General features: G+C 45.9%; 1 protein-coding gene across 7 annotated transcripts in view; it reads left to right on the forward strand.

Annotated features, from left to right (window-relative positions):
- LOC115533072 (R3H domain-containing protein 1) overlaps positions 1–12,908 on the forward strand; it is a 53,377-nt gene that overhangs the window by 14,632 nt on the left and 25,837 nt on the right. For 6 of the 7 annotated variants that reach the window (XM_030343271.1, XM_030343273.1, XM_030343276.1 and 3 more), the window contains exon 2: positions 11,894–12,186. The gene's annotated coding sequence lies outside the window, so the exon portion shown is untranslated. Of the gene's footprint in view, positions 1–6,285; positions 6,659–11,893; positions 12,187–12,908 lie in introns of those variants that run through there. The other variant, XM_030343272.1, reaches the window with a different exon arrangement.

Raw genomic sequence — 12,908 nt, forward strand, 5'->3', positions numbered from 1 at the left:
TCTACTCATGCGCATAATCAGATATCCACACCACTCCATTCCGGAAATAGATGCAATCACATGAACTAGTCCATGTTCAGTGTTTATACAGTAACCTATGAAAGCTTGTTGAGAGCTGATCAAAACACTTTTCGACCAACAATGAGGCATCTTTCAGGTTGGCTCTAATGAGGAATCTCATTGCAAAAGTAACTCAACAGTGCTCCATCGGGGATCTTTCAAAGAGAATTGTTATCCGTGAATGATAACATACTCAGTATCTCGTTTTGTATGTAATCATTCTGTCCTCAGTATCAGCAAAGATCTGAATCAACATAATGGTTCAAATATTGATCCATCAATGAAATTAATAAATTGACTTGACTCCAATAATGGGGAAATTTGTATTTTAAGTACGAGTTAAGCCAAGCTATGTATACCCTAATGAACCAAATTCACCTGATCCAACCAAGTGCTCCATTCAGACCTGTCATTATCAGTTTCTTTAGTTTGAATTATCTGGCATTGTATGATTTGTAATGACGTTTTGCCAATAATCCAGGCTGTCTGGCACCAGGTGTTCCTTTTATGCTGTAAATGAGTGCAGGCTAATACAATCAGTTTTACTTTGAGGTAGATTTACCATCAAAGGCATGCATGTCTGCTTTAAAATACAATTAAATACACAAGACAGGTTGTTTGAAGGTGAGTCAATCGACCGTGCAACTAGGGTGTTTGTTTCCTCTTGGACTAACCAAACCGCTCTTTTTCTGTGAAACTCTGCAATGAAGAACTGCACATGTTGAATCAGTTGGCCACCATCTTATGTTGAAACAGTAATGCCTTATGATAATCATATGTAATTTGTTCCTGGGTGTGTTATCGTAAAAAAAGTATACTTATAGTAGGCTCGATGGACTTTCTTTAAGAGCCAAATACCGAAGGGTTTTTTCCTAAACATTTTCGTGTATATTTACAGGAACACCTTGTCTTCCTAAGAGTTATTTTTAGCGCATAGCTCCATGTTAACGTTACTTTTTCAACTTATTACTATCTATAATGAGCTGCAAAGTGACACAATCCTAGATTCATTATGAATATTGGGTTATAATTCGTATACGCTGGAGCTGCGCTTGACACATGTTCCTTTTTAATTGAATAACGCCAGCGCTGGATCATTTTCTCCTCCTGGGAGCCGGCGAGGGCAATTAGATAGTCATGTGATTAGTGTGGTGTTGAAGTCTTGCCGTCCTCTGATGGACTGGATGGATTATTCTGAATGGCTCGTAAATGATATATCCTTGGCATTAGCACCCAGGACTACTTATGGCTATATTTAAGAGATGTGCGGATCTAGCTAAATGAGTTTTATGCTCCAATCTTGCTACTCTCCCAATTTGGTGTTTTGCTCCAGCTCCACAAATGATATGCTAATTTGGCAAACCAGGTTGCATAGCACAACTGCTACATTATAACCAATATTATCGCCACCAAAATAAAAGTTAAAACATTAGAAAATATGTGCTGTTCTTGCGGAATATGTTATTATTGGCATTCCATTCTTGGGTTTCTTGGGGAGCTTGCACAAACTGGTACTAATTGGAATCAATTTTCTCGCCAGCTTGCTTTTGCCTTTGATTAATTAGTATGAGTGAATATTCCCCAATTACTCGCACTGCAGTGGCAGCCGCCCTGGTCGCCGGGGGTGTGTATCACGGTTAAACTCCCATCTATATTCCAATGGAATACTTATAACTGATCAGTCAGCTCACTGAGGTGTGGACCGCTGAGAGGGCATCTGTGCTGTACAGACTCCTCACTTGAGAAAGGGGGAGACTGTGCTGTGGCTGGGTTTACCTTATCAACCCCTGCTTTGGGATGTCATGCGTGTTACAGCATCACAGCAATTAACTTAATCCCCAATCTTGGTAAAATAGTCGAGAGGTTTAATTTTAAGGGGAACTGTTGTGTATGTTTTTCATTACCGATTTAATGGCCTGGATGTTATGGACAGTTGATAAGGGGAGAGATGTAATAACACTCCAGGCTTGATGAGTTGTGCTTGAAGATTTGTTATTGATCCATTATCCTTAAATCACCCAAAGTTACATCATTCCTTTGACTTCCCCTCATGACATGACTCTATTCTGCTACCCTGCCACACCCACATAGTGACTCAATTTGGGCTGTCGCAAGAAGGGATACTCTGGATGACCTTCTGGAGATGGGATTTAGAGGAAGAAATATTGTTCCCCAATGGGCTTTCATGAGGTAGCGACCAATATCACAGCAGCTGACATCTTATCTGTCGTCCTTGGTTATGTGAATGAGAGGCTTCCACAGCGTGTTCTGGCTGGAAGTTATTGGGGTACAATTAAGCTGAGTGTAGCTGTAAGCGGTTGTTTACTCTACTCTTGAGTGAGTTTCTTGAAAGTTGTGAAATTGGCCTTATTTTGTCCTTCGTCATCACTGGGAACCCATACAACACTGTCCTTGATGGCAGAGGCAGCAGAGATCCCATTTCCAAACGTTTAGCATTGTTCTGAGATGCTGCAGAACATCAGTGTCAATGGTATTGTTAGAGTTCAATCATTTTGTCAGTCTCTGTATTCTGTACAGCCCTGTCGGGGAAAGCTTTGTACATACACCCTCACATTTATTATTTTTATTAGGTTTTATCTGATTATTGGTAATTGCTAATGTGCACATCTTATTATATTCCCTTGTCTGAGGAATCCAATTAGTGTTGGTTGTTTTCAATGTTTACATTGTTAATGCTGTACTCCTTTTTCCTTAATATTTTAAGATCAAGTAAACCGACATTATTGCTTCTGTAATTGGACACATTTGAAAGCAAGAAATTATACTTGACCGAGAATAATCTATTGGGATTGGTTGTCTGTTGATCAAGTAATTAATTGCGGCCCCAATAGTTTTCAACATTTTCTGAGGTAGAGATGTTGTGGCTTGGCTTGGGGAACTCAATGGTGTAAAACCACCATATTTTCATATTTACATACTCGTGTCCTCGCTTTACCACCAAAACCGATCAATCCAATATTGCTGTTGCATTTCATTACCATGTCTCCAATTTCGACATATTAGTCTTTACATTTGTTTTCTATTTACTTGTCACATTGGGAATGAAATAACATCTATATTTGCCCTTGTGATCTTGCAGAAAAAGCATCTAAATGTTTCAGTAGGCTTTATTAAAGGTCTTGAATCAAAGCCTGGCCCAATGTGGGAATTGGGCCACCAGTTTAACCAAAAGTACTCAATCAGTGGTACAGGCTGTGTCAAACGCCTGCACTCTCACTGTAACATTGGCTGTTGGTTTCAAAAATCACTATGCCAGATGGGAGCTTGAGAGTATCTGTAGGAAGAATGGGAGGGAAACGACAGCACATGAAAATGTCTTGGTCACGTGTAATTAATGTTTCCAATGTAAATGACCATCCATTCTTCTTAACTTGACATGCTTGCCTTACTTGAACCAGTGGCCACGGCGTCAAAATGTTGTAATAATGTTGTAATAAACCATGTTGCTTCGAGTACGACACCGTAGCTGTTTTGCCGCCATTGTGTACATTTCCAAGTTTTGAATCACAACTTTAATTTCATGGAATATTTTAAGATTCTCTCCTGTTAAACATATCAAAGGCTGGAGGGTAATGCTTAGGAAAGACAATCGTGATTTGCATGGTATAAGCAAACAATGTAATGTGAATGGCTCTGATATAGTCAATATTAAACTTGAATGTTGCGGGGCACTGAAAACCCCAATATACTCAACATTACGTAGACATTTTGGTTCCCAGAGTCAAAATGGTGGGTTTTGGAACAAACTGTAATGCCGCATCGGGCTTTTACTTCACACCTATAATGGACTGCTGCCTGCAATCCGTCAACAATAACATGTGAACAAACCTCAAGTTGCTATAGTGAATATATTGTGGCCTGACATTGGCATGTTGGACAGCATTTCGACAGCCAACGCAAACATGACGAGAACATCGAGCATTGAGGAGATGTGTATTAATCTTGGACTTATCCCAGCCATTTAAATGCAACAGATTTTCATAGTAGCACTTGGATGAAGTCTTTCCTTCTCTTTTAAGTGCTTGTTTCCCCCCCAATCTCATAATTGGATTCGGATAATTTTTTTCTCCATCATCTGCTTATTACGGTCGCTTTTCTACACTGTTATTGCCAAACATCATCTCACGTCGCATGCAACTCCCCATGTCGGCGCTGAATAATGTAAGCAAATTTAATGAACACAACAGCTCGTGATGACGCCTCGTCAGAGACATGGTAATATATTATTAGTGGTGGCGGGGAGGGAGATGTGAAGAGTGTGCAGGGAGGGGGGGGCCCTTGCAAAACGGTAATACAGAAGGTATGAAAGTCGTATTTGTTTACAATACGTCATGCTGCACAGTATGCAGTAATTATTTGCGGCGTGGAGTTTTTTTTTACTTTTTTTCCCCCTGGGGAACTAAAGACGACGATTCCTTAGCCCCTGGATTGCTCTGTGCTGAATGTCGCTACATTTAAGTGCATGTTTATTTCATGCATTAATTTGTGTTTTTAATTGGGTCTTCAGTTTATAGTTTATTTATAGGCTATCACTCACATAGCCTGTGAAGTGTGTAACTATGTTTTTATGTGTGTTTCCCGTGAGAAGCCTTGCTATTCTCACAAATGCGTTCTTGAAGACATGCTATTGTGTTTGCTAGATTCAAGACCTAGTAGGCTCATGCTGGACTCTTTGTTGAAGCCTAAACATTATCCCTACTCCAGTAGGTGGTCAACCACTATTGTCAATTCAATCCATATTAATACTCTATCTGATAGGGCTGTACTCTGAAATGTAGTGAAATATCATTTAGAGAACTGGGTCTACTCAAATCTCTATTGAACCCTGCTGTCTTAGTTTTATTTAACGACTGAGGCTTGAGACATTGGAATTGTACAAAATATAATCATGGGTAAGGGAAAATTATCATTGCAAAATAACAAATGACTGTTGATCTAATGAGATTGAATCATAACAAATACCCATTGTGCTACAGCGTGAGGAAAAATGTATTGAACAAGATGTGTTTGTTGACTTACTCAGATTTGTTTTAGAGGCAATTGATTGTAAATCAACAAAATAATAAGTCAAGTGTTAATGGAGCCGTCACATATTGAACTCATTAAACGGGTTAACGTTAGAGAGATATTGAGTAGGCGAACCCTTGTCTGTTCTCAGCGATGAACACCGCTATACAACGTGACATGGACCGCTGATTGTGCGGTTCGTATCCTTCTTTAGATTGCTCTATGAAGCGGCCTGATTTCTGTAGAATATCTTTAGAATTGACCTCCGTCATCTTCAAATGTTATGGTGTGATTTAGCTTGCATGTCACGTCAGTTTGCTTCGGTAACCTAGTTGCCAAAGTTTTTATTTTATAGTTTTTTATCAAAAAGTACTCTTATTGAGCTGTCAAGTCGGTAGTCCCCCGTGCGACCACCCTAATTTCACAAGTTCACATGCAGTTTCTCTCTTAAACGCAACATTTGCCTCCATCCCCTGAAAGAGTCTTGCCAAAATTAAATATTTAAAGACCTAGAGGAGGGTGTTTCAAAAGGATGGCACAGTCTGCCGAACTAAAACATTGAATATTATTTCAGCCTTTGTTCCAACAGACTTCGGCAATAGTCTTATTTAATAGTTTTATTTTCTTGAGGGTATTTTACAAATTGAGCTGCGCCTATGTCTGGAAATCAATTGCTGCCTAACTGATGCCAGATTGATATTCCACGTGAACCATGAATATCAGGATGGTCTCACGAGGCGACTTCAAAATTCTGAGACGGGCAGTGCCCATATTATGTAGATAATGTGTATGCATAGTCTACGATGTGTTAATATGTCGTGAATTCCACTGATGCGTAGTGTTGAACCAGTCAATGCTAATTCGTCACTCAACCAGGCGTTAGTAAGTAACATTCAATCGCTATGGCGATTTGCTTACAAACAGGTAGCTGTAACCCTAGTCAAAGTTTGCCAGTTTAAGTTTCTTTGCTTTCTTTCGAAAGAACAGCACTCCAGTCCAACATGGACCATCTTACACAACTCTTTTCTTTTTTTTTTCGTCCGGTGGAGGGGGGCGGTGCTCATAATATGTGGGGTGGGGGGGAGGGATGGGAGAAACGGGGGAGGGCTTGAGGTATAGGTAAACCTCCCACGACTCCCACTCAGCACCTTTTTTCGGCAGCGTCCGTGTCGCTAATGAAGAGCTCAATTTAGCCAGTGACGCGACAGCAGCCGGCGTCGAGCAACCTGAGTGGCTGAGCCGGCTGCTGACATCACGCAGCCCAGCCGTTGATTTGGCGCTGTCTCCGAGGCTCCGGAGTGAGAGTCTCGACCATGAGCGCCGAGCCACCGGAGCACAGACGGAGATAGAGCTGCGCGCGGAGCGACGCAGGCGCTAGAGACGGAGGGGAGAGTGAGAGAGACAGTGAGAGATAGACAGAGGGAGAGAAGTGCAGGGGAGCGGGAGCTGAACGGGGGGCTGTGTCAGGGACCGTTTCTCTGAGCAGCGACGTTGCCACCCAATGCAGCCTCTGGTACTATGGAAACTAAACCCCTGACCAATGGAAATAATGGAGGCTACAATGTGGCAGGTATGTGCGTTGTAGAAACTTGTCGATCGCCTGTATTCATTTTTTAGGCATTTTGCATTTGTTTTGCATTCCTGTGTTGCTCGCCTTTATCTGGGGTCACTGTTGCAGAAAAATGTGTTGGCTTTCAGAAATGAGTAAGTGCACAGGGGTTGACGGGGCACACGTTTCAACACGTTTATAAAGTTCCACACATTTTAATTTTTAACCTGCTTCCCTATTTCTTTTGTTGCCACATAGATCTCCGAGCCTGTTAAAATGATTGCCGTTCACGCAGCATGCTGAAGCTTTCACATGGGCTCTTTCCCGCCCAAACAGCCGTGTTAGAGAGGGTAGACCGGAGATGAGAAGGGGCTGTGAGGAAGGGAAAACCTTGTCTGTGCGGCACCCCCCTCTCCTTTCTTTTTGATGTGGCGCGAAAAAGCGCAGCGGTCTTAGGACCCAAAGCGCTCGCTGACTTTCTAATTCTCCCTCCTTCCTCCCTTGTTGTACTGGCACACGGGGCCGAGAGTGGGAAACGCATGCAACAGGGTGAGCGTCAGGCTTTGCATTCTTCAAATTGTGAATGCCCGTTCCGGGCTAGATTTGAGGCCATGTCTACGAGGCTCACTGACAAAGTGTTTTTTTTCTTGACATGCTTGAAAGTCCCGTTAGCCGCAAGACTTGTGCTCTCTGTGGGACATTCAAAAGGTTTCTCGAGTCACACTGTCATTAAACACTTGAGTATTTTTAATTTGACAACGGAAAATGGAAATTTGCCTTTCGTCTAAATTCAATAAGGTCAATTGGGCTGGTGAGAGGCCATAGCGATCGTCTCTCCGCGTTTCCCCGGTTTCCGATGGTGATGGCTCATTGGTAATTGCAGCGGCTCCTAGTCATGTAGTCTGCCTTGGGGGAACCATTAGCAAATTATTTTTATGCTAAGTATGTCTGAACCGAGGCTTAATTGGTAGAGCGGCGCAACTTGTGCCTGAGCTTTTCTAGACACCGAATATGATTTGAGACGAGGCGGGGGGCAATTAAGTCCCGGGGGGGGACAAAAAGAAAGGGAGGAGAATGCAAATTATTGGTTGTTTGGTTTTGTCTAGTTAATGGCTGTCCGTGGCAGTAGATGGTTCCCACTGCCGGAGAACCGGTAATCGGGCGTCTAATAAAGGGTCTGTGTCTTAAACTTGTAAATTTAAATGTTTGAATAAAACGTCACCATTATGCCATTGTTTCTTTTGATCAATTGTTCTCTCAGGGGCGGCGTGTGTGTGTGTGTGTGTGTGTGTGTGTGTGTGTGTGTGTGTGTGTGTGTGTGTGTGTGTGTGTGTGTGTGTGTGTGTGTGTGTGTGTGTGTGTGTGTGTGTGTGTGTGTGTGTGTGTGTGTGTGTGTTAGCCCGATCCGCAGCCAACCCAAGAGATCCACTCCAGATAGTGCTTAACACTGGGCAGGAACAGACAAAATTGCATTAAGATTAAAGGAAAAGGCAAGGGAATATCAGGCTCACGAAGGCAATTAAGTGGTATAATTGCTGCCTGAATGTAGCCTGGGCACACGTTTAACCTCCACGGGAAGTTCTTAATAGCGTTCATACAGCAGTCATTCTCTTGTGGGTTGATTGACGGACGCCTTCCAGCAAAATGGATCATGAAAAAAAATAGTCTAGCATTTACAAAAAAATCGATACAAAAATCTCACTTTATTTCTTAATTTAACAGTTTGTCAATGGTAAATTGTAATTAAATCTGAAGTCATATTTTAACTCATTATTTAATGTGTCGTTTTTAAATCTTTGCTTGTACATAAATACTTTTATTATTTTATTTTGAAGAAAAAATTCAAAGAGTGAGTCGACTCACTCTTTGAATCCACATGTCTGTGAATGTGAATTTTCCATAGGAGTGACCGGGCTGCTGTTTGTTATGTTCTCCCCGCTGTCTTGGAACATTGTTGCTTTTGATCAGGACAGCTTAGAGTGTGGGAACAGATGGAATTGGGTTTAGGTAGGTAGGCAAAAGCAACCCCCTCCCTTTGCCTCAGGACCATTTTATCTCTTAATTCACAGGCATCAATAAGGTCCATGCCCCAGTGCGATTCACGCACATTGAGGTGTGCGTGTGTGTGCGTGTGTGTTGGAATCTTTGCCTTTTTGAATGGAACAGCGTGAGGTCTCGGCTTGTGTGGATCCAAAGCCAAGGAACTCGGTGTGTCTCAGGCCGAGAGAGTATCGCTCTGAAAGGATGCAGTTAAAGAGTCAGACCCCCACCAGCAAAGACGAGTTTTTCCTTTTTTTTTTTTTTTTTTTTTGCCTTTCATCGCCCTCCCTCCCCTCCCCTTCGCCCTGTGCAGGGAGGCGGGGCTTCAATGCTCCACCGCTCTCTGCATTTGTATTCATCCGCGACACCATACATCTGCCAATCATCCATAACTCTTAATTGACTTTGAAATAATAATGGTTCACTCAGTGCTAAGGGGGATTATATTTAATAAGGACGCTGTACTCCAGTGTATTTGTCCTCAAGTCTGTGTGTGTTCATTTGAAACTATGACTATAGGCATATCTTTTCCTTCTTAACATTGTTTTTCACTCTTGGTCGTTTTTTTTTCTTTTTTTACATAAAATATTATGAACAGAAATTGGTTAAAACTTCAATATGCAAAGAAGATTAATTTTTATTGGTTGCTTTTTACCAAGACATCACTAGCCGTCTTGGATCATTTTTTCAGTGTAGTGCGAGATTGAATCCCCATATCCCCCCTCCCCCCTTTCCTATCCCGCCGGCTGTCATCGCCATCAGTTGAGGGCTCGCAGTGTGAGATGCCACCACTACTGCTCTCATTTTACAGCCGACGGGACACGTCGCTGGCTTATTTATCCAGCACAATCAATAACCGAGCCGCGGCGAGCTGTCACTCGCCGACACGGACACGGATAGCTCATTTGTATCTTCCCCGAGATCTGTTCTCCGCGCAATACAAGAAAAAAATGTCTGACTACTACTCCGGCAGTCGCTCGATGGACAAACTACTGCGGAAGCTTGCACCGGACGCACTCACACACTCTGTAGAAGGCAACCGCTCTTGATGGGGTGCTTCTGCCCTGATCCTGGGTTTCATCTGATGATTTCCGTGCACAGCCTCACCTACCCCCATTCCTCACCCCAGTCGTTAGCCCTGAACCTGCTCCATCCCACTCGGCCGGTGTCTGGCCATCGCGCTATGCTCCGCTGCACCCGGCGAGAAGTATCTACGACTACATGTTGTAGCACAAATTGGCCGGGCTGCCAATATCTCTTCCCGCACCCCCGCCTATAAAAGGAGAGTGGAAGGAAGGGTTGAGTGGTTGTGTGGCGGGGCGCAGTAGCCCCCGGAGGCATAACGTGCACCGGGAGTGCGGGCCTTCCCTTTTGTATTTCTGCCCGGAGAACGACACAGCGATTGGCCTCCTCTGATACGGCGCTCTGTAAACTGCTCCATCTGTCAGCTGTAAATTGTGTGGCGATGTCGGAAACAAAGTCGCCACGGGTTTTTTTAGATCCTTTTATTTTATCTCGTGGAAAAAAGAAAAAGGGCTCTTTTGTAATGTGGCTTCCTATTGGTGCTTCATAGCACTCGTAGCCTTTTCCTCTAAAGCAGCCCCCCCCTCCCATCAGCCATCACCCCCTCCCTGAGTCGATCCGTCCCAGAGAGGCTCCATCTGTGGAGACCTCACTGCGGGGGCGTTGGAGAGAAAAGGTCGACCAGGCGTAGGCGTGTTTATTCTGCCTCAAATCTCAATCTCTCTCTCTCTAGCTCCCTCGCGCTCTCAGCAGCTCGCTCTCTCTCTCCCTCCCGCTCTCAGCACCACTCGCTCCCTCTCTCTCCGAGCCTCTCTGTGCTGTTGGTGGTGAGGTTGGAGAGGGATGAGAGGGAAGGATGGGGGGCCCGCGCGATACGGAAGGAGTTTATCACTGCGAGGTTCTTAGTCTGAGCGCCAGCAGTGTCTACTATCGATGTGTATCCTCTGGCATACATTCACGGCGATCCTACGATTCCCTGAGGCAACAGATTTCAAGTCTAAACGCTATGATATCGAGAGCACCCTGTGCAGCGAGGAGGCAAATCGCTGCCTCAGAAGGACCGGGTGCCCTTGACCGGTGGGTCTGCGTTGTTTGGCGGCCAGGTGAGAGTCGGGACGCGAGGGGAGGACGGGGGTAGGAAGGCCTGTCACTCGGGCGGCGAGCGGGGGGGGGGTGGCACAACAGGAAAAGGACTAACATGTTCTACACGCCCCTGATGGACGGGATTGATGCCACACCGCAGTTCGTGCGCGCTCGTGTGTGCAACACAAGTACAAGACCGGCGTGTGTACATGCAATTGGTACGCGAACAAATCGGATGGGTTCCCAGCAGTTTTAATGGCTAAATAATGGGGATTTTGCATTGTTGGAGTGTATTGTTTTGTGTGTGTGTGTGTGTGTGTGTGTGTGTGTATATTTCTGCTCGCTCACACCTGTCCACTCTATTGACGGTGTACTACCAGCTCCAGTCTGCCTTGCCTCATGAATTCCAATCGGCCGAGGCCATCAGCACTTTAAATAATGCAGCAGCCCCTGTGTCGGCTCCATTAGCGTGATAAATGCGCTACTTTCGCCCGAGTTAGAAGCCAGCGAGTGTTTACCTAACTGTTCCCCGCCATCCAAAATGCCTTTCTAAAATGGCTGACGAGCAGGCGGTCTCTTTATGTTTCATCGGGATGTGCTCGTCTTATGTCGTCGGACATGGTTTTGTGCTCGGGGCGATAAAATACCCTTTTAGAATCACGATCATCGTAACATAAAGTTCTGTGCAGACGGAGGGGTTAGGCAGCCTTCAGGCGTGCAGAAAGTTAAAACTCTCAATCTACCTCGACACCTGGTTCCCTAGGAAACATATTTTCACAGGTGCTCACCTAAACTCAGCCTGACCTTCTGACTGACCCCTGAGATGAGCGGTCCTCCTTCCTGAATACGAGATGGGGCTCGCGGGCTGCCGCACCTCTCTGGCTTGGCCTGGGAGCACGTAGCTCAAACGTAGCTTACCGGGACTCAGTGCGCTGCGCAAACAGTAGAAATGACCTGTGATTTTTTAAATCTCTCAAGCAGCTGGAAGATCAGACATTAATGCAGACGAATATCAAGGTAGACGCATAATGCAAATGTGGCGATCGTGGAGGTTTTCATCCAAACAAAAAATGTGCCTCCGGTCTTATTCTGTCGTTGTTCCTCTCCAAGGTCACTAAGGGGCATGAGAGGCTTGCCAGAGGCCGACGCCGTTGTGAGCTGGACCCAGCGCTGTTGATGGGGACATGGGCCTCCTCCTCAGGGCTTCCAGCACGCGCAACACGACAAGCCGCCACCTGGGTGACCAACGCACACGCCACCAGCACCACCACGACGACCACCACGGCAGCAGCCGAAGCAGCAGCAGCAGCAGCGCTCACAGGGACCCTGCGGGCTTCAGCCTCCTCTCTGGCGCCACGTCACCGCACGGCCCGCACCCAGCCCCAGCCGCAGCAGCACAGCCGGTGAGCGCTGGGTGTCCACACTCGCACACACGCATTATGGGTGTCGGTTTCTCCACCGTTAGCAACGCGGCGGAGGCTGAAGGCGCACACACGTAGACAGGCCGGACCGCATTTCTGACGAGAAGGGTTTGGAGGTGATGTCAAGGATCCCAGTGTGGTGGCAGGTTGCCAGGGGAGATGACTGATGGGGAGGGGGGGGGGTGGCTTTATTACTTCCCTCCGTTCCCAAGTGTTAAGAAGGAAGGCTCCCCGGGGGCCACCAGAGACCCCCCGCGGAGTGGTGCAGGGGGGCCCAGGGTGCATGGGGGGGTGTCGACATTGTATCCGAGCGCAGCCTGCTGTGGCGTGTCAGGGATCGATGCGCCATCTGGGGCCGACACACCCCCACCCACCCGTGCCCCCCCCAATCACCGAAAACTGTCAAGAGTTGTGACATGTCCTCAGCACAGTGCCACGCGTGCATAACTCCAGGCCCCGTAACGCCTTCACAGAGGCTTGTTTCAGAGCCGCAACTCATTAGCGCCCGGGGAACGGGAGCGCAGTCACGTTCCCCTGGGTGCAGGGGGGGGGGGGGTTTGGCTACGCACCGCGTGTCTTCAGACGCGGCTGGGGCCGCCCTTCAGTTTAAAGGGGGCGGGGGGGCCTTGAAGTGAAGTCTGGAATGACACGTTCAAAAGTCCCCCTTTTTAAAAGAAAGTGTTTAGGTTAAGAACGACGGTGCT

Source organism: Gadus morhua, chromosome 20 (genome assembly GCF_902167405.1).
Source record: "Gadus morhua chromosome 20, gadMor3.0, whole genome shotgun sequence".
Taxonomy (NCBI): Eukaryota; Metazoa; Chordata; class Actinopteri; order Gadiformes; family Gadidae; genus Gadus; species Gadus morhua.